The following is a 21,626-nucleotide window of genomic DNA, read 5'->3' as shown; positions in this document are numbered from 1 at the left end:
TGTAGACAGACAGACGGACAGACTGACAGACGGATAGACAGAAAATTATTATTATTATTATTATTTATGTTTTAAACTCTCAGAGAAATGTCTGGTTTAAAAAATGAGTAATTAAAACTGACTTCAGACTAATCTAGTAATACTGGTGATATTGTGATACTGGTAATGCTGGCGATAGCAGTGATGCTGGTTATACTGGTGATACTAGTGATTCTGGTGATACTGGTCATATTGTGATGTTGGTAATATAGGTGATACCAGTGGTACTGGTACTGGTGTTTTTTGTGATACTAATGATATCAGGTACACCAGTGGTAGTAATGATACTGGTAGTACTGGTATCACTGATAGTGATGTTTCTAGTCCTCGTACCTGTCAATCAGCTGAAGTGGAGTTCAGGGTGTCCAAGCTGTAGCTCTGCCCTCTGCAGGTGACAGGTGGGCTGAATCTTTTAGCTGTGACCCGCATTGCAGGAACTGCGGAGCTGAAACTTGGAAAAGAACTAAAATTTTGGATCAGAACCAGAAAAATCTGCATCGAGTCTTGGTCCTCTGATGGTCCGGAGAAGGACCAGAAGTTGAACTTTTGACTCTGATGCTGTGATGCGTGCATGTGGACGTGCATGTGGACGCGTGCATGTGGATGTTCATGTGGAAGTCTGCATGTGCATGTGGACGCGTGCATGTGGACGCGTGCATGTGGATGTTCATGTGGAAGTCTGCATGTGGACGTGCATGTGCATGTGGACACGTGCATGTGGATGTGCATGTGGACGCGTGCCTGTGGATGTGCATGTGGATGTGTGCCTGTGGACGCGTGCATGTGGACGTTTATGTGGATGTGCATGTGGACGCATGCATGGGGATGTCTGCATGTGGATGTGCATGTGGACGTGCATGTGGATGCGTGCATGTGGACGTGCATGTGGATGTGCATGTGGACATGCATGTGCATGTGGACGTGTGCATGTGGACGTGTGCCTGTGGACGTGCATGTAGATGTGCATGTGCATGTGGATGTATGCATGTGGATATGCATGTGGACGCGTGCATGGGGACGTGTGCATGTGGACCTGCATGTGGATGGGCATGTGGACGCGTGCATGTGGACGTGTGCATGTGGACGCGCGCATGTGGACGCGTGTATGTGGACATGCATGTGGATGTGCATGCGGGCGTGCATGTGGACATTTATGTGGATGTGCATGTGGACATGTGCATGTGCATGTGGATGGGGACGTGCATGTGGACGCGTGCATGTGGACGTGCATGTGAACGCGTGCATGGGGACACGTGCATGTTGATGTGGATGTGCATGTGGACGTGCATGTGGACGTGGATATGGACGTGCATGTGTGTCTTTACTTTTCTTAGTTTTTCTGTCTGTTTTATGATTTTTAAATGAAAGGTCTCAGCTTTCTTTACAGTAAGACCTGGTCCAGGACCGCAGATGAGAACTGGTTCTGTGGTTCTCTGTGGAGTCGGGGGAGTCCAGCAGGTTCTGGATCAGGATTCATCCTCTTTTCTGATCCAACTGATGGGACAAGTTAACGTGACCCACGTTTACATGTATGGCATGTGTTGTGACACGGCTGTAACTCTACATGGTTCGCCTCCATTTACACACACACACACACACACACACACACCGCCTGGACTTTAACCGAAAATGGAAAACAGCTGGACTTACAGGGACTGAACTGGTCTCTGATTGGACGACAACATCAACAGACAGCGAGTCGCTCACAACCAGCTCAGGAATGTGTGTGTGTGTGTGTGTGTGTGTTCTGTCATTTTTCTGTTTATGGCAGCACAGCTGAGAGCTGCTGCATGAGCCAGTCAGCATTGTGAAGCTCAGCTTGAGCGAGGCAGCTGATTGGATGGTGACAGATGAGGTGAATCAGGTGACATGAAGAGACAGCTTCTCTAGAATCACCTTTATCAACTTCATTTTTACCTCTTTACAGGATGGATGCAAACATCCAAATATAAATGAACCAGATTATATTATCATCATCGTCGTATTTATATCGGGGGACGGGGGTATGGGGTTTGGGTGCGTGTGTGTGTGTGTGGTTTAAAGCATCAAAAAATCTAACCAAACCCGACCGAGCAATGTTTGTCAGTGCTTCCACTGATGCACACGGCAGATTTAGGAACGCTGGAGCCACATTTACTGGTTTTACTGGTCTGTTTTAAGGAGAAGCAACTTTCAACAAATTTAGTAACTTTTCTGCTGATGTTGGAGACTTTTGGAAGTAACGTTCATTTACCCTCCGATAGCAGCAGAACACTCCAGAAGCTCCTGCAGGATCCAGACCGGGTCCTCCTGCAGCGTCCGGACCGCGTCCTCCTGCAGCGTCCGGACCGCGTCCTCCTGCAGCGTCCGGACCGCGTCCTCCTGCAGCGTCCGGACCGGGTCCTCCTTCTGTAACAAGAGATAATGAACCCATGGAACAGGTTAGCAGTTTTAACTGTTTGATTGAGCAATTACCAATAGACCAGATGGCTGACGTCCAAGGTTCTTGGCACAATCTGGGGAGGCAGGGAATGATCCAGGCAGGCAGACAGGACTGACTGGGAGATGGTCCGAGCTGGCAAAGCAGGGCTGTGGATTGTCTCAGGTGAGGTTTACACCTAGAAGAGGCAACGATCCAGCGTCGAATGGTGAACAGCTTGGGGCTTATAAGCAGGTGAGGAGCATGATCCCGATTCTACTCAGCTGTGCAGCCTTAACCACAGGCCACACCTCCGCCAGACACCACAGAGAGGTACACCCAGCTTGGAAATCCATGACAGTACCCCCCCCCTTCAAGGGGAGCCCCCCGGCGACCCACCAGAGCGGGACCGGTGAAAGTCCCGGATGAGCCGACCATCCAGGATGAAGGAACGGGGAACCCAGGAGCGCTCCTCAGGGCCATACCCTGCCCAGTCCACCAGGTACTGCAGACCCCGACCACGCCGACGGACAGCCAACAAACGGCAAACAGAGTAGGCAGGATGACCATCAACAACCCGGGGGGGTGGAGGGGGCCTGGAAGGAGGGACCAAGGGAGTGAGGGAAGCAGGCTTCAGCTGGGAGACATGAAATGATGGATGGATCTTCATAGAAGAGGGCAACCGCAGCTTCACCACCATGGGATTGATGACCTCCAAAACCTCAAAGGGTCCGAGAAACCTGGGAGCTTCCTCCACCTCCCAGGTCACAGCAGCCACCAGACATGAAGCAGGTAGTATAGAGTCCGGGTCCTCTGAACTGCCGGGACAGGGCATCCGGTTCAATATTCTTGGTATCTGGCCTGAATGATACAGAAGTTAAAAAGACCAAAAAACAGACCATCTGGCCTGTCGGGGGTTCAGTCTCTTGGCTGACTGAATATATTCCAGATTCCTATGATCTGTCCAGACAATGAAAGGTAATTCTGTCCCTTCCAACCAATGTCTCCATTCCTCAAGAGCCAACTTGACTGCCAACAATTCACGGTCTCCCACATCATAATTCCTCTCTGCTGGAGAGAGACGACGAGAGAAGAAGGCACATGAATGAAGCTGGCCTGACCCCGGCGATCTCTGAGACAGGATGGCTCCAACACCATTGTCTGAAGCATCTACCTCCACCACAAACTGACGTGACGGATCTGGTTGTTGGAGCACAGGGGCTGAGGCGAACCGGACCTTAAGTTCCTGGAAGGCCCTTTCAACATCCACAGACCACTGAAAAGGAGACTTGGGTGAAGTGAGCATGGTTAGGGGTGACACAACTTGACTGAAGTTCCGAATAAATCTACGATAGAAGTTGGCAAATCCAATGAAGCGTTGCAACTGCTTCACAGACTCAGGCCTTGGCCAATCCAAAACTGCTCGTACCTTCTCTGGGTCAGTCTTCATCTGCCCACTCTGGAAAATGTATCCCAAAAAGCCGATGGAGCTCGAGTGGAATTCGCACTTCTCTGCCTTTACATGGAGTTTATTTTCTAGTAGTCTCTGAAGTACCATCCGGACATGGGAAATGTGTTCTGACAGATTCTTTGAAAAAATGAGGATATCATCCAGGTACACAAAGACAAACCGGTTAAGAAAATCTCGGAGAACATCATTCACCAGGGCTTGGAAAACCGCCGGGGCATTGGTGACACCAAAGGGCATCACAAGATATTCAAAGTGACCCAGGGGAGTGTTAAAAGCCGTTTTCCACTCATCCCCTTCCTTGACTCGAACCAGGTGGTAAGCACTCCGTAGATCAAGCTTGGTGAAGACGGTAGAACCTGAGAGGGCATCAAAGGCGTAATCAATCAGAGGCAGAGGGTATTTATTTCGGATAGTGATCTTATTCAAACCCCAATAATCAATACAAGGTCTAAGCGTCTTGTCCTTCTTTGACACAAAGTAGAAACCTGCTCCCAGTGGTGAAGAAGACGGTCTTATTATGCCAGAGGTAAGCGAGTCATTGATGCATTTTTCCATGGTCTGTCTCTCAGGTCTGGAAATGTTATACAAACGGCAACTAGGTAAAGGAGCCCCAGGCAAGATGTCAATGGCACAATCATAAGGTCTATGAGGAGGCAAAGACAGAGCTTTGGTCTTGCTGAAAACCTCAGCCAAATCATGGTACTCAGAAGGGACAGCAGACAAGTCAGGAATCTCGCTCTTACTGCGTGGAGTCGAGGTAGATGGCATAGCCGCCCTCAAGCAAGACTGGTGACATTTAGAACTCCAGCTGGAAATGGATCCGTTCTCCCAGTTAATGTGTGGGTTGTGGAGTGACAACCAGGGATGTCCTAGTACCAGGGGGGAGTCAGATGCAGAGATTACCTTAAACTCAATAAACTCAGAATGGTTGCCTGACAACTTCAACTTAACAGGGATGGTGGTGTGAGTTACCTGCGCTAATAGTCGACCATCCAAAGCTTTAGCGGTCATGGGATGAGGTAGAGGCATAGAGGGTATCCCTGCCCTCTCAGCCAATTGTGCATCCAGGAAATTGGCTTCGGCACCAGAATCAATCAAGGCTGGAACTGTGAGAGTGTGATCGTGGCAAGTAAGGGTTGCTTCAATCTGTCTCTTGGTTGGGATCTCCGGGGCTCTCTTTATGCTGCTCGTCAGTACCCCGACATTCACTGATGAGCCCCGTCTTTTGGGTGAAAGGGAAAGGCATCATGAAAATGGCCCAATCGACCACAGTAAAAGCACTCACCCGCCTGTAGCCGCTTCTGCCGTTCAGCCTGAGTGAGACGGGCTCTTCCCAACTGCATGGCCTCCTCAGCGTTGGCAACAGTAGATGGGCAATTCTGGGAGGGTAAAGGACTGGGAGTTTGTAATTGTCCCAGAGATGAGGACAAATGGGCTCCTTTTCGCTCCTTCCGCCTCTCATAGAGACGATTATCGATCTTGATGGTCAGAGAGATTAACTCGTCCAGGGAGGTCTCGAGTTGCCAACTCATCCTTCAGAGTCTCAGACAAACAGCTCAAAAAATGGTCAACTATAGCCTCGGAATTCCATTTGGAGTCTGCTGCCAGAGTTCGGAACTCAACCGAGAACTCCGCCACACTCAATGCTCCCTGACGTAAGGACATGAGTTTCTTGGCTGCCTTTTGACCACGTACGGGGTTATCAAAAACCTTTCTCATCTCCTCTGAGAATTCACTATAAGTTAAACTACTGAGAGGTGAAGTTCCTAGATATGCCTCAGCCCAGGTTAAAGCCCGGGAATCCAGTAATCCTATGGTATATGAAATCTTGGATCTGTCAGACGAGTAAGTGTATGGTTTTTGGTCAAACACAAGTGAACACTGTAAGAGGAATCCCCTACATTTACCTAAATCCCCAGAAAATGGTTTGGGGTCCGGGATGTGAATCTCTCGGTTGGGAGTGAGCTGTGGTTGTCCAGAGACAGACGCTGAAGTAGTCGCTGTAGAAGCAGAAGTCTGAGATAACTGGTTAAGCATGGTTGTCATTCTATCTGTTATGTCATTCAGCTGGGATTGCATGACTTGCTGCATATCACCCGGAGATCTGAGTATTTGAACATGTTGGCCCAGAAACCAGCTTCTGGTCTCTGGGCATCCATGGCCGTTTGATCCACTGGGTCCATCTTTGTGGCTGGATCGTTCTGTCACAAGAGATAATGAACCCACGGAACAGGTTAGCAGTTTTAACTGTTTGATTGAGCAATCACCAAATAGACCGGATGGCTGACGTCTGAGGTTCTTGGCACAATCTGGGGAGGCAGGGAATGATCCAGGCAGGCAGACAGGACTGACTGGGAGATGGGCAAGGCAGGCAAGGCAGGCAAGGCAAGGCAAGGCAGGCAAGGCAAGGCGGTGGATTGTCTCAGGTGAGGTTTACACCTAGAAGAGGCAACGATCCAGCGTCAACTGGTGAACAGCTTGGGGCTTATAAGCAGGTGAGGAGCATGATCCCGATTCTGCTCAGCTGTGCAGCCTTAACCACAGGCCACACCTCCGCCAGACACCACAGAGAGCTACACCTAGCTTGGAAATCCATCACACCTTCAGCATCCAGACTGTGTCCTCCTTCAGCATCCGGACCGGGTCATCCTGCAGCGTCCAGACCGGGTCCTCCTGCAACATCCAGACCGGGTCATCCTGCAGCGTCCAGACCGGGTCCTCCTGCAACATCCAGACCGGGTCCTCCTGCAGCATCAGGACCGGGTCCTCCTGCAGCATCCAGACCGGGTCCTCCTGCAACATCCAGACCGGGTCATCCTGCAGCGTCCAGACCGGGTCCTCCTGCAACATCCAGACCGGGTCCTCCTGCAGCATCAGGACCGGGTCCTCCTGCAACATCCGGACTGGGTCCTCCTGCAACATCCGGACCGGGTCCTCCTGCAGCATCAGGACCGGGTCCTCTTGCAGCATCCAGACCGGGTCCTCCTGCAACATCCGCACTGCGTCCTCCTGCAGCATCAGGACCGGGTCCTCCTGCAGCGTCCGGACTGGGTCCTCCTGCAGCATCTAGAACGGGTCCTCCTGCAGCATCTAGACCGGGTCCTCCTGCAGCGTCCGGACTGGGTCCTCCTGCAGCATCCAGACCGGGTCCTCCTGCAACATCCGGACCGGGTCCTCCTGCAGGATCCGGACCGGGTCCTCCTGCAGCATCCGGACCGGGTCCTCCTGCAGGATCCGGACCGGGTCCTCCTGCAGCATCCGGACCGGGTCCTCCTGCAACATCCGGACCGGGTCCTCCTGCAACATCCGGACCGGGTCCTCCTGCAGCATCCAGACCGGGTCCTCCTGCAGCATCCAGACCGGGTCCTCCTGCAGCATCCAGACCCGGTCCTCCTGCAACATCCAGACCGGGTCCTCCTGCAGCATCCAGACCGGGTCCTCCTGCAGCATCTAGAACAGATCCTCCTGCAGCATCTAGACCGGGTCCTCCTGCAGCGTCCAGACCGGGTCCTCCTGCAGGATCCGGACCGGGTCCTCCTGCAACATCCGGACCGGGTCCTCCTGCAGCATCCAGACCTGGTCTTCCTGCAGCGTCAGGACCGGGTCCTCCTGCAGCATCCAGACCGGGTCCTCCTGCAACATCCGGACCGGATCCTCCTGCAACATCCGGACCGGGTCCTCCTGCAGGATCCAGACCGGGTCCTCCTGCAGGATCCAGACGGGGTCCTCCTGCAGGATCCAGACCGGGTCCTCCTGCAGGATCCAGACCAGGTCCTGTTTACCGTCACATATTAATGTCTGTTGATGAACATGTGGATGGAAACATGAAAATCATTAAAATTACTGTAACATGTTGTAGACTATTCATCAGAAACCAGCTGAACCTGTTATGTAAAGTTTTTTAAATAAAATTGGGCAGGAATTTATTTTTTCTCACTATTTTCAAATGAAATGTATTTTTCCAGACATTAGTAGAGCCTGAGTTTACTATATTAATATCTGTTTCTGTTATTTCATTAAGTCATCCACTAAAATCCATTTAAACAGAAGAAATGGGAAAATTTTGGGGTAAACATGCAATCAATTGATAACCGCTTAGTCCGAGGAAGGGTCCTGTAATATAAATTTAAAAAAATTTTTCTCAAACTTCTCTGCTCTTAATCACACAACATTCCTTCATTTGTTCCATTTCTTTAGTTTTATTTGTAAAACCAGCAAAGACCAGACAGAAATCAGGATTCTAGAGCTGGAGCAGGACCAGGACCTGGATCTGATCCGTCTCAGTTGATCTGTGTTTGCTGGTCTCAGCGCCCCCTGCTGGACGGACGCAGCTGCAGTTTCCAGCCGCAACCAGCAGGTGGAGCCATCTCACCTCCTCAGCCTCATGGCTGCATCTTCCACTCAGGAACATCTTGTACATTACATGCACTTAAAAAATATATTTAAAAATCATACAGTCTATCACACGTATAGGAAACTTCAGGTACAGACGATGTGAGCAGAAATAATAAGACGGATGAAAGAAAAATTTCATAAAATAGAGCAAATGCTTACAGTTGGCTTTTTAAAAATATGTATACTCATACATATTCACTCAAATTTATACAATAAAAGGTACAATTCTTCATGTCAATCAAAAAGCTTCTTCAAATAGTCACAGAGTGTTATCTGGACTTTATGGGATTTGCAAAATATTCTAGTGCATTTTTCAGGAAGATCGATCCAATTTTAAACATTTCAAGGACATTTAAAAAAAACTTACATTTATAAATAAAGCATTTTGTCAAAATAATCAAATTATTATTTCCAAAATCAATTATTTTATTTTTTCATTTGCAGACTAAATCTTTTAAAAGGGTGATGTGACACAGACGGGGGGGTCGGAAAAGATGGGCGGATAATAAATCATAAATTATGGGGTAAAATCTTTAACAATGTGTTTCCTTTCTAATTGTGATGGAAAGTGATGTTTAGTCTTGCCCTTAAAAATTTGTTGTTACATTTCTTGTACTTAAATTGACGTCATTTCAATAATTAATGTTGATTTCCTGATGATATAAGAAGAATAAGTTTCGACGTCTTTAACCATCGGAATCTCTGACACGTGCTGCTTTCATCAGCACGTCCTGTTTCTCCAAAAAACTCTAAAACAATAAATGTCATGTTGTTCATCCAGTCTTTATGGGAAGTATTTATGAGACATTTCTCTAGTACTGGAGAACCTGTTCGTGAAAGTCTGGTCATTTAATTGCTAATTTAGAAGCCATTGTAATTTATTGGAACCGTTCATTGATACAAAATCAATCATATTTACGCCTCTTTCCTCAAATGACTTCACAGCATTCTGATATAATCATGTTGATCCTTCAGATGATGATGAATGATTAAAAATAGAATTTTCAGACATATATAAGCATTGCAGGGGTAAACTAAGACCTTCTGCTTCAGTCACCAGAAGACGTCCAGAAATGGACATGTCTCTTTGGACCGGTCAAGGCTTCAGGGACTTCATGTTATTTTCTAAATTAAAAGTTTCTCTTTTATTATTGGCTGTTTTTAATGGTGATTCCTAAATATGTCACTTTTAACAGGAATGTTGAACAAGTTTAGTAGTAGTACTACTACTACTAGTAGTACTACGAGAAGTAGTAGTATTCAGAAGCTTTTGATACGCGCTACATAACTTGTGAAATGTTCTTTAAAATGAAAGTTGTATCATCTGACTTAAACACTGAATTTCCCAACAAATTCAATGTTGCAACATTTCTCTTGTGTTTCATGAAAACGGAGTCACAACTTCGTCCCCGTTTGACATAAAAAGGCTTGTTGGTCCCAAAAGGCGAAGAAACAGAGCTGCTGGTACCTGAATACAGCAAACAAAGAAGTGAACTTTTCTCCAAATCAAAGTTGTGTAAAGATTTCAAAATAAAAGCTTGTTCAACCATATTAAACACCTTGTAAAAGTCTAAGAACAGAATCATCATCCTCCACTTAATGACTGGAATCTCGCAGATCTAGAACCAGTCTGATGCTCTTATGGACGGACTGGTCCTTCAGGAACCCAGACTGGTTTCACTGATCTGTTCTGAGTTGGAATGTGGACCCAATGATGCAAGTTGTCCACAGGTTCTTGTTTCGTTGATGTTTTATTTGTAGAAAAGTCTCGCCGTCCTGGCCGGGAGGTTTGTCTGCTTTCTGTCTGTTTACAGCTTCCTGCTTTTATGTCAGAATCTTTCTTTCTTTGAAACCTGAATCAGTTTTTGGCAAGTTTGTTTTAATTTGGTCAGAAGGTGGATGGAGCCGTCAGAGGAGAATAGTTTAGTAGGAAATGTTCATATTTCCTCCTATGAAGCCAAATTTGTTCCTTTTCTCTCCATTTATTGAGAATATTTATCAATTTCTTTTCTTGTAAATTTTAAAAGTCTGACGTTATGTTTTCACATTTTTCTATATTTCATAAACTTATGATGAAGATGATGATGATCATGAAGATGATGAAGATGATGATGAAGATGATGATGATGATGATGATGATGATGAAGATGATGAAGATGATGATGAAGATGATAAAGATGAAGATGATGAAGATGATGATGAAGATGATGAAGATGATGATGATGATGATGAGCTCGTGGAACGCCTTCCTTCTGTCAGAAGTTAGTGATTTTTCTGCTCCAGGTTCTACAGAAGGTCCCCCGCCTCCATGTTCACACTGAGAAGAAGATGATCCCCCTGCTTGGTTAAATAAACCGCAGAGACCCCGAACCAGTCCCGCTCTGGGTTTCTGATCTGGGTTCTAGACTGGTTCTGTTCCGGGACATCTCAAAGATCATGTAGAAGCAGGACCTGCAGATCTGGACTAAATGTCTTTACCTCAGCGTGACCCAGCAGCTCCTCCTGGTCTGGTGAAGCTGGAAGTCAGAAACATGCTGAGGACCTTCTGAAGGCTCTGAATGTCATCATGAAGCGGCCCGTTTGGACCACGCAGTACGGCGCAGTGAGTCAACTGGACCCAGGACCGGGCTTGACTCACTTCAGCAAACAGTAGTCTGTTCAAGTGTGCTACCAGTAAACCTGAGTCTTTATACTGGTGAAGTATACTGGTCTCACACTGAAAGGCAGAGAGAACTGGGGACGTTCACAGTTCAGCACATGTATGGTGTACGTTTTACTTCTTCCTGCTACAAAGTACTACTTAGTACTTTTCTGAAGTTTTGCTGCCGAGCCGGGCCGAGCCAGGCCGAGCCCAGCCCAGCCCAGCCCAGCCCAGCCGAGCCCAGCCCAGCCGGGCCGAGCCCAGCCCAGCCGGGCTGAGCCGGGCCGAGCAGAAAATGCTACAAAGTGTATGTCATTAGGAGGAGGAACAAGCAGGAAGAAGTATAAACTAACAAGTTAGAACTGGTAGAAAAACACAGAAAACAGAAATCGTTGCCTGCAGGGTGATAAAATCAGAAACTCATCGGGGAATGATGGAACGTCTGAATCAAGCCGGATCAGGGTCCTGATGGAGATTTAAGCCTAGAGGTGGACTGGTCCGGTGGACCGGGGGCAATCTGAGGAGGGGGACTCTGCACCAGTCAAACGTTCCATGTAAAGGCTCCGAGTTGTGGGAATGGAGGCGTCAGACATGCTTCCCTCCTGCTGCTGCCGTAGGGAGGTCTCAGGTTGCTCCGCTGCATATCTCGCCTCCAGATAAAATCATCTTTTGGTTCTGAAAGCAGCTCTAATGCTGCTGACAGCGATGAACATACGTTTTTCTTCTTTCCTCCTGTCCTGACACGTGAAGCACGCAGATGATGACGCAGATTGCATCAGAGCGAACAGGTTCAGTCAAGTGATGAATGATGGCAAATGAAAAGTTAAAATCCTTCAGCTGTCCAGGAAAAGGAGGATGGAAGTCTTGGAGATTAAGTGTCTGAAAACAGAAGAACATAAACGGTGAGTTTTATTAGTGATTAAAAGTTGAAATGTGGAGCAGTGATGTAACACGTTCTGATGACGTAATGATGGCTAAAAATCTACTTCAGAGCTTCATTAAACTTCTAAGTTTGTGTTTCAACCATTTTTCCAGTTATTTATTACAGTATTCTGTTAAAGCAGGGGTCGGTAATGTTGAGGAGCTAGGAAGATGTGAAAGGGGTGCAATGTATTGGCCCCGCCCCCTATATAAGCTCCTCCTCCTGCATTGGCCCCTCCTGTCTTGGCCCCGCCCCATATAAGCTCCTCCCACTCTGGGTTTGCTCCTCGCGCGATTCGAGGCTTTTTTCTCACCTCCACCAAGCAGGTTTTGTTTTTACCGACATTTATCTGTTTGTGTTCAAGATAACTCAAAAAGTTCTGGACGGATTTTAGTTAAATGTTCAGGACTTGTTGGGAATGTAAAAGGGAAGAACTGATTTAATCTTTTTGGTGATCCGGATCACTGTTTGGATCCAGGAATATTTTCCTGCCTTGGCAAAGGTTTGCGCTCTCCGAGTGTTTTTCTAGTTCGCAGCTTTTTCCACCAACGATTTTCTCTTTCTCGGCTGTTTAGCAGGAGGAGGCAAATAAACCGAGCCGGGTCGGGAAATCCTTCCTGCATTTTCTCAGCCATGTTTGAGTTTCTTCTTCACTGCTTTGTATTTTCATCCTAACACGCTGTTTATATGCAGGGTGTGGCTATCAGGTATGCGCTGCTGGAGGGGGAGGAGGGGAGCCGGGAGAAGAAGCTACGTAATATAAGAAACGAACAACTCCATTTGGGTCGGAACGTTTGGATTGGTCAGAGTTTTTACAGATTTACAGTAAACTGAGGGGTCTAACTATATTTCTTATTGTTCATGATGACAGAATGTATAGACTACTATCAGGACGAGGAACAACATTACCTTCCCCAGCTGCTACGCTGCCAGTCCTGCTACGTCTGGGTGGAGGGAGACTCGTTTCCCCCCCGACCCCAAACTGAAGGGTGTGTTTACATCTTTTTTTATCTGGAAGCACAACTTCATCAGGACTTTCCCAGAATCTGCTGGCTGGACATCAGATAAACATTAGCAAGGAAGTTGTTTCATTACCACACACACACACACACACACACACACACACACACACACACACATCTGTGAACAGTTTCACTTCCTGACTCTGGTCTAAAGGACCAGAAACTGGACTTTCCTCGGGTGCTTTCCATGATGACCTCCGTCTGACTAGAAAATAAGGAGTACTGAAGAGACGTTTGGGAAGAGGAGTCTGTGGTCTCCTTCCTCACACCGCTGAAGGCATCTCTGGAGCAGATGATCCTGCAGCATCATGGTTCAGCTCGGCAGGACAACAGTCCTCCATGTGAGCAGCGTTTGTCTGAGCGATGGTGTGTGTGATGCCACGCAGCCGGCCTTCCAGCAGGTTTTCCTTTCCACTGCTGCCTCGTGCAGCTCAGCATGGATCCATGTGGAGATGAACATGATCTGCTGGCTTTCCTTCATCACGGCTCGTATTGATGAAGCCCTGACATGACGACAGATACAAACAACGCTGACCTGAACTGAACACTGTCTGAAACATCATCATCATCATCACATTGTTCCTCTGACATCCGTCTGCATGCAGGATGTGTTCAGCATGTTTCCTTCAGGTTCTCTGAATCTTAACGTTTTTAGATCCAGTTTGTGTCTGTGAGGGACCGAGCCGAAAAACCAGAGAAGCACAAGGAATGTTTTTAGAAAAATATAATGTCTACATTTATTTAACAAAAACAACAAAATGAATCTTTTAGTGCAATAACTTTGGGCCCATAAAAGAGGTCAAAGAAAACAAACATCAACCTAGGTATTAACATAAGGAACTCAAACACTAACTGACACACAAGGGACACATATTTACTGGCTGATCAGGCCATTTTGACACACAAGGGGGGGAGACAATACAATACTATATACCCACTGTAACATAAACTTAACTTATCAAAAAGTGTTACATATAATCAGTTAAGACAATAAACTAAACAATCTGAAATGCCTAAATAATACAAACCAACAGACAAACAATCAATAGAAAAACCTAAACCCCTCCTACACTTCCCTCCTATAAAAAAAAGATGGTTCTGCCCAATTAGGCCTCAGCCTGATTTAAGGAGCTCCAGTGACAATATAAGTTAACTAAGTGTGTGCACCCAGTTAGTCAACCTGCTGTCAACCCAGCTAATAAAAAATATGAAAAATGATAAAGTATCTTTAAAGAGTTTACATAATTGAAAAAAAAAAAAAAGAAATTTACCAGACCTTTATTGTGTGGCAGCTCATGCTGCCCTCACAGTGTCAGACCAGTAAAAGTCTGCTCATCCTTCCAGTTATGTTACTGAACTGCTCCCAGTCAGACCAGTAAAAGTCTGCTCATCCTTCCAGTTATGTTACTGAACTGCTCCCAGTCAGACCAGTAAAAGTCTGCTCATCCTTCCAGTTATGTTACTGAACTGCTCCCAGTCAGACCAGTAAAAGTCTGCTCATCCTTCCAGTTATGTTACTGAACTGCTCCCAGTCAGACCAGTAAAAGTCTGCTCATCCTTCCAGTTATGTTACTGAACTGCTCCCAGTCAGACCAGTAAAAGTCTGCTCATCCTTCCAGTTATGTTACTGAACTGCTCCCAGTCAGACCAGTAAAAGTCTGCTCATCCTTCCAGTTATGTTACTGAACTGCTCCCAGTCAGACCAGTAAAAGTCTGCTCATCCTTCCAGTTATGTTACTGAACTGCTCCCAGTCAGACCAGTAAAAGTCTGCTCGTCCTTCCAGTTATGTTACTGAACTGCTCCCAGTCAGACCAGTAAAAGTCTGCTCATCCTTCCAGTTATGTTACTGAACTGCTCCCAGTCAGACCAGTAAAAGTCTGCTCATCCTTCCAGTTATGTTACTGAACTGCTCCCAGTCAGACCAGTAAAAGTCTGCTCGTCCTTCCAGTTATGTTACTGAACTGCTCCCAGTCAGACCAGTAAAAGTCTGCTCATCCTTCCAGTTATGTTACTGAACTGCTCCCAGTCAGACCAGTAAAAGTCTGCTCATCCTTCCAGTTATGTTACTGAACTGCTCCCAGTCAGACCAGTAAAAGTCTGCTCATCCTTCCAGTTATGTTACTGAACTGCTCTCAGTCAGACCAGTAAAAGTCTGCTCATCCTTCCAGTTATGTTACTGAACTGCTCCCAGTCAGACCAGTAAAAGTCTGCTCGTCCTTCCAGTTATGTTACTGAACTGCTCCCAGTCAGACCAGTAAAAGTCTGCTCGTCCTTCCAGTTATGTTACTGAACTGCTCCCAGTCAGACCAGTAAAAGTCTGCTCATCCTTCCAGTTATGTTACTGAACTGCTCCCAGTCAGACCAGTAAAAGTCTGCTCATCCTTCCAGTTATGTTACTGAACTGCTCCCAGTCAGACCAGTAAAAGTCTGCTCATCCTTCCAGTTATGTTACTGAACTGCTCCCAGTCAGACCAGTAAAAGTCTGCTCGTCCTTCCAGTTATGTTACTGAACTGCTCCCAGTCAGACCAGTAAAAGTCTGCTCATCCTTCCAGTTATGTTACTGAACTGCTCCCAGTCAGACCAGTAAAAGTCTGCTCGTCCTTCCAGTTATGTTACTGAACTGCTCCCAGTCAGACCAGTAAAAGTCTGCTCGTCCTTCCAGTTATGTTACTGAACTGCTCTCAGTCAGACCAGTAAAAGTCTGCTCATCCTTCCAGTTATGTTACTGAACTGCTCCCAGTCAGACCAGTAAAAGTCTGCTCGTCCTTCCAGTTATGTTACTGAACTGCTCCCAGTCAGACCAGTAAAAGTCTGCTCATCCTTCCAGTTATGTTACTGAACTGCTCCCAGTCAGACCAGTAAAAGTCTGCTCGTCCTTCCAGTTATGTTACTGAACTGCTCCCAGTCAGACCAGTAAAAGTCTGCTCATCCTTCCAGTTATGTTACTGAACTGCTCCCAGTCAGACCAGTAAAAGTCTGCTCATCCTTCCAGTTATGTTACTGAACTGCTCCCAGTCAGACCAGTAAAAGTCTGCTCATCCTTCCAGTTATGTTACTGAACTGCTCCCAGTCAGACCAGTAAAAGTCTGCTCATCCTTCCAGTTATGTTACTGAACTGCTCCCAGTCAGACCAGTAAAAGTCTGCTCGTCCTTCCAGTTATGTTACTGAACTGCTCCCAGTCAGACCAGTAAAAGTCTGCTCGTCCTTCCAGTTATGTTACTGAACTGCTCCCAGTCAGACCAGTAAAAGTCTGCTCATCCTTCCAGTTATGTTACTGAACTGCTCCCAGTCAGACCAGTAAAAGTCTGCTCATCCTTCCAGTTATGTTACTGAACTGCTCCCAGTCAGACCAGTAAAAGTCTGCTCATCCTTCCAGTTATGTTACTGAACTGCTCCCAGTCAGACCAGTAAAAGTCTGCTCATCCTTCCAGTTATGTTACTGAACTGCTCCCAGTCAGACCAGTAAAAGTCTGCTCATCCTTCCAGTTATGTTACTGAACTGCTCCCAGTCAGACCAGTAAAAGTCTGCTCGTCCTTCCAGTTATGTTACTGAACTGCTCCCAGTCAGACCAGTAAAAGTCTGCTCATCCTTCCAGTTATGTTACTGAACTGCTCCCAGTCAGACCAGTAAAAGTCTGCTCATCCTTCCAGTTATGTTACTGAACTGCTCCCAGTCAGACCAGTAAAAGTCTGCTCGTCCTTCCAGTTATGTTACTGAACTGCTCCCAGTCAGACCAGTAAAAGTCTGCTCATCCTTCCAGTTATGTTACTGAACTGCTCCCAGTCAGACCAGTAAAAGTCTGCTCGTCCTTCCAGTTATGTTACTGAACTGCTCCCAGTCAGACCAGTAAAAGCTTGTTTCTGATGTGTGTGTTTTTCTGGACAGACTCCACGTCTTTTATCTGGAAGTGAGTCAGAGGGAAACTTCCAGTGTGACAAACCTGGAAACCTTCCAGCGAAGGCCGGCGGCAGTGGGAGGAGCTTCCGACTGGAAGGATGAGGAGAGGGAAATGAGTCACATGGTGGAGCAATTCCCAGAAGGAGGAAATCTGGCCTCGGATTTGGACCCAGATCAGATCCCATCATTTCTGATGATTAGTTCATGGAAACAACAAGAACCTGATCCCTGATCCCATACACAGACACTGGTCCAGATCTGGACCCTGGTGGCTCAGATCTGGATCCTGGTGGCTCAGATCTGGACCCTGGTGGCTCAGATCTGGACCTTGGTGGCTCAGATCTGGATCCAGGTGGCTCAGATCTGGATCCTGGTGGCTCAGATCTGGACCCTGGTGGCTCAGATCTGGATCCTGGTGGCTCAGATCTGGATCCAGGTGGCTCAGATCTGGACCCTGGTGGCTCAGATCTGGATCCTGGTGGCTCAGATCTGGACCCTGGTGGCTCAGATCTGGACCTTGGTGGCTCAGATCTGGATCCAGGTGGCTCAGATCTGGATCCTGGTGGCTCAGATCTGGACCCTGGTGGCTCAGATCTGGATCCTGGTGGCTCAGATCTGGATCCAGGTGGCTCAGATCTGGACCCTGGTGGCTCAGATCTGGATCCTGGTGGCTCAGATCTGGACCCTGGTGGCTCAGATCTGGATCCAGGTGGCTCAGATCTGGATCCAGGTGGCTCAGATCTGGACCCTGGTGGCTCAGATCTGGATCCTGGTGGCTCAGATCTGGATCCAGGTGGCTCAGATCTGGACCCTGGTGGCTCAGATCTGGACCCTGGTGGCTCAGATCTGGATCCTGGTGGCTCAGATCTGGATCCAGGTGGCTCAGATCTGGACCCTGGTGGCTCAGATCTGGACCTTGGTGGCTCAGATCTGGATCCAGGTGGCTCAGATCTGGACCCTGGTGGCTCAGATCTGGACCCTGGTGGCTCAGATCTGGATCCTGGTGGCTCAGATCTGGATCCTGGTGGCTCAGATCTGGACCCTGGTGGCTCAGATCTGGACCCTGGTGGCTCAGATCTGGACCCTGGTGGCTCAGATCTGGATCCTGGTGGCTCAGATCTGGATCCTGGTGGCTCAGATCTGGACCCTGGTGGCTCAGATCTGGACCTTGGTGGCTCAGATCTGGATCCAGGTGGCTCAGATCTGGACCCTGGTGGCTCAGATCTGGACCCTGGTGGCTCAGATCTGGATCCTGGTGGCTCAGATCTGGACCCTGGTGGCTCAGATCTGGACCCTGGTGGCTCAGATCTGGACCCTGGTGGCTCAGATCTGGATCCTGGTGGCTCAGATCTGGATCCTGGTGGCTCAGATCTGGACCCTGGTGGCTCAGATCTGGATCCAGGTGGCTCAGATCTGGATCCAGGTGGCTCAGATCTGGACCCTGGTGGCTCAGATCTGGACCTTGGTGGCTCAGATCTGGATCCAGGTGGCTCAGATCTGGACCCTGGTGGCTCAGATCTGGACCCTGGTGGCTCAGATCTGGATCCTGGTGGCTCAGATCTGGACCCTGGTGGCTCAGATCTGGACCCTGGTGGCTCAGATCTGGACCCTGGTGGCTCAGATCTGGATCCTGGTGGCTCAGATCTGGACCCTGGTGGCTCAGATCTGGACCCTGGTGGCTCAGATCTGGACCCTGGTGGCTCAGATCTGGATCCTGGTGGCTCAGATCTGGATCCTGGGTCGTGAACTGGGTGTGCGATGGCTCCCGTTTCATCAGTTCTACCTGCAGAAACTCGCCTGACCTGAACTAGAGCTGATTCATGATGATAATGAAGAACGTTTCCAACATGTCCTCAGTAAGAGTCAGCAGCAGGTCTATCTATCTATCTATCTATCTATCTATCTATCTATCTGTCTGTCTGTCTGTCTGTCTGTCTGTCTGTCTGTCTGTCTGTCTGTCTGTCTATCTATCTATCTATCTATCTATCTATCTATCTATCTATCTATCTATCTATCTATCTATCTATCTGTCTGTCTATCCTCCTCCACGGTGCAGGTTCTCCTCCGTTTCCTCCTCCACGGTGCAGGTCCTCCTCCGTTTCCTCCTCCACGGTGCAGGTCCTCCTCCGTTTCCTCCTCCACGGTGCAGGTTCTCCTCCGTTTCCTCCTCCACGGTGCAGGTTCTCCTCCGTTTCCTCCTCCACGGTGCAGGTTCTCCTCCGTTTCCTCCTCCACGGTGCAGGTTCTCCTCCGTTTCCTCCTCCACGGTGCAGGTTCTCCTCCGTTTCCTCCTCCACGGTGCAGGTTCTCCTCCGTTTCCTCCTCCACGGTGCAGGTTCTCCTCCGTTTCCTCCTCCACGGTGCAGGTCCTCCTCCGTTTCCTCCTCCACGGTGCAGGTTCTCCTCCGTTTCCTCCTCCACGGTGCAGGTCCTCCTCCGTTTCCTCCTCCACGGTGCAGGTCCTCCTCCGTTTCCTCCTCCACGGTGCAGGTTCTCCTCCGTTTCCTCCTCCACGGTGCAGGTTCTCCTCCGTTTCCTCCTCCACGGTGCAGGTTCTCCTCCGTTTCCTCCTCCACCAAAGGCTTTACCATACAGCTCCATGACATATCAATTAAAGATCAGTAATGATTTTTCCCCTCATATCCACTGAACAGCATGTTTAATGTTTACATTTTACAACTTTTCTGGAATGGCTAGATGTTTTTACTTTCCAGTAAATTATCTGGTAAGATGTTCCATAACTTTCTCTCACACTGAAACACACATACTTCTGAATGTTGATTGAAATTACAACATTAATGGTTAATCCAGATTTCACTAATTGATGACGTTTATTTAAACTTAACGAGAAAATATGGAAACTGATAACAGTATTTTAACTTAATTCTGTATTTTGTCACTGGACAAAAAACTGGATAAATATGGATAGATGTGGATAAATCTGGATAAAACCGGATAAATCTGGATAAAACTGGACAAAACTGGATAATACTCTATAAAACATGATAAAACTTGATAAATCTGAATAGAATTGGATAAAATTGGATAAATCTAGAAAAAAATGGATAACACTGGATAAAACGGGATAAATTTGGATAAAACTGGATGAAACTGGATTAAACTTGATAAATCTAAATAGAACTGTATGTAACTGGATAAATTTGGATAAAACTGGATAAATACATGTGGATAAATAGATAAATCTCAATAAAACTGGATAAAACTGGATAAAGCTAAATAAATCTGGATAAATTTAGATAAGTATGGAAACGTGGATAAATCTGGATAAAACGGGTTCTGACCAGACGTGCCGGTTCTGACCAGACAGACATGCATGTTCTGACTGGACCAGAAGGGTCAGATGAAGAGCTGGAGGAGGTCAGAGCTGGACCGGCTCACTGATCATGTCGGCAGATGAAAGCAGAGAAACAGAAACGTGATGGAAAATATCTGACGTGTGAGACGAGGGGAAAACCTGTGAAAACTTGTCAGTTTCAGTGTTTTTCTGGGTCTAAACCACACAAACACACCATCAGTTGGCTGCCACAACTCGCTTCACAGAGCTTGACAATAAGCAAAGCTATCAAGTTCATCTTGCTGGCAACCGCCAATCACACGCCAGCACATCCAGTCAATTCAATTCAATTCATCTTTATTTGTATCGCGCCACTTCACAACCATGTTGTCACAGGGCACTTTGCATACACGGATCTACATACACGTCATTTCAAGCCAGCTCATACATATACTATACTAGAAACCAACTGATTGCATGGAGTCATGACTTGGATCCAATCCTCCATCCTGAGCTGCACGCGGCGACAGTGGGAAGGAAAAAACTCCTCTTTAACAGGAAGAAAACCTCCGTCAGAACCCGGCTCAGGGAGGGCAGCCATCTGCCTCTGCTGTGTGGGGTGGTCAGTAAACATGAAGATGAGGTCAGACTCAGCATCAGCATGAGGAAGAACGCAGACTGAATGAACTCGGAATGGTGTTCACTGGAGTATTACTGGGATTTTCAGAGAAAGTTAAATGGTGGTGGTGGTGATGGTGGTTTGGGGGGAGAGGGGTGCCGTGACATGGAGGAATGATTGTAGTGTGAAAACTGTCCACCAGGGGCAGAAGACAGCAATCAGAAGGTGTTCAACAGAGTTGTAAATAAAGTTGTTACCATGATGTCATGCAGAAGGTCACACAGGATCCATCCAGGTAAGAATGCTGACAAAATAAAAATATGTGGATCAGCGGGTGGCCCGCTGAGGTGCTTCTGCTGGTTATTCTGACCTTTGACCTCCACCTGCAGCGTTTGTTAGATAAGAACTGTTCATCGTCGTTCTTTCATGGAGACCATGATTAAGATGGGACTGAAAAGAAGTGATGAAGTGTTGGTGTAAATAATAAGAATGAAATATGTAAAGGCTGAAAATCATCTCCCTGACATGTACGGTCTCTCTCTGGCTGTGTCCCAGTTCAGGGTCTCTACACTCCTTCAGGTCCGCCCTTCGTTTGGCTCCAGATTAGCTTAAAACGACGCCTACAAGAGATGAATCCTTGGCGTCCTCTCTATTGTGCCTGAAAAGAGTACCACAGATGATGTGCCACACCAGCCAGACCGTTTATTCATTTATTTTTATGTATAAACACATATTTGTCCCAGCAGACAAGCTGAGAAGACATTGTGTCCATTAACCACAAATGTATTTCATTCCAGCTGTCCTCAGATGTCTTCGTCCCCTTTCATTAAAGAAAAGACTGAATTTATTACTATTATTGTCACTCAGATAACTGGGTGACAATAATAATTTTTAGTTATTGTTCCTTATTCCAGAAATGGAAT

Source organism: Telmatherina bonti (genome assembly GCF_933228915.1).
Source record: "Telmatherina bonti genome assembly, chromosome: 21".
Taxonomy (NCBI): domain Eukaryota; kingdom Metazoa; phylum Chordata; class Actinopteri; order Atheriniformes; family Telmatherinidae; genus Telmatherina; species Telmatherina bonti.
This window is presented reverse-complemented; position numbering follows the sequence as displayed.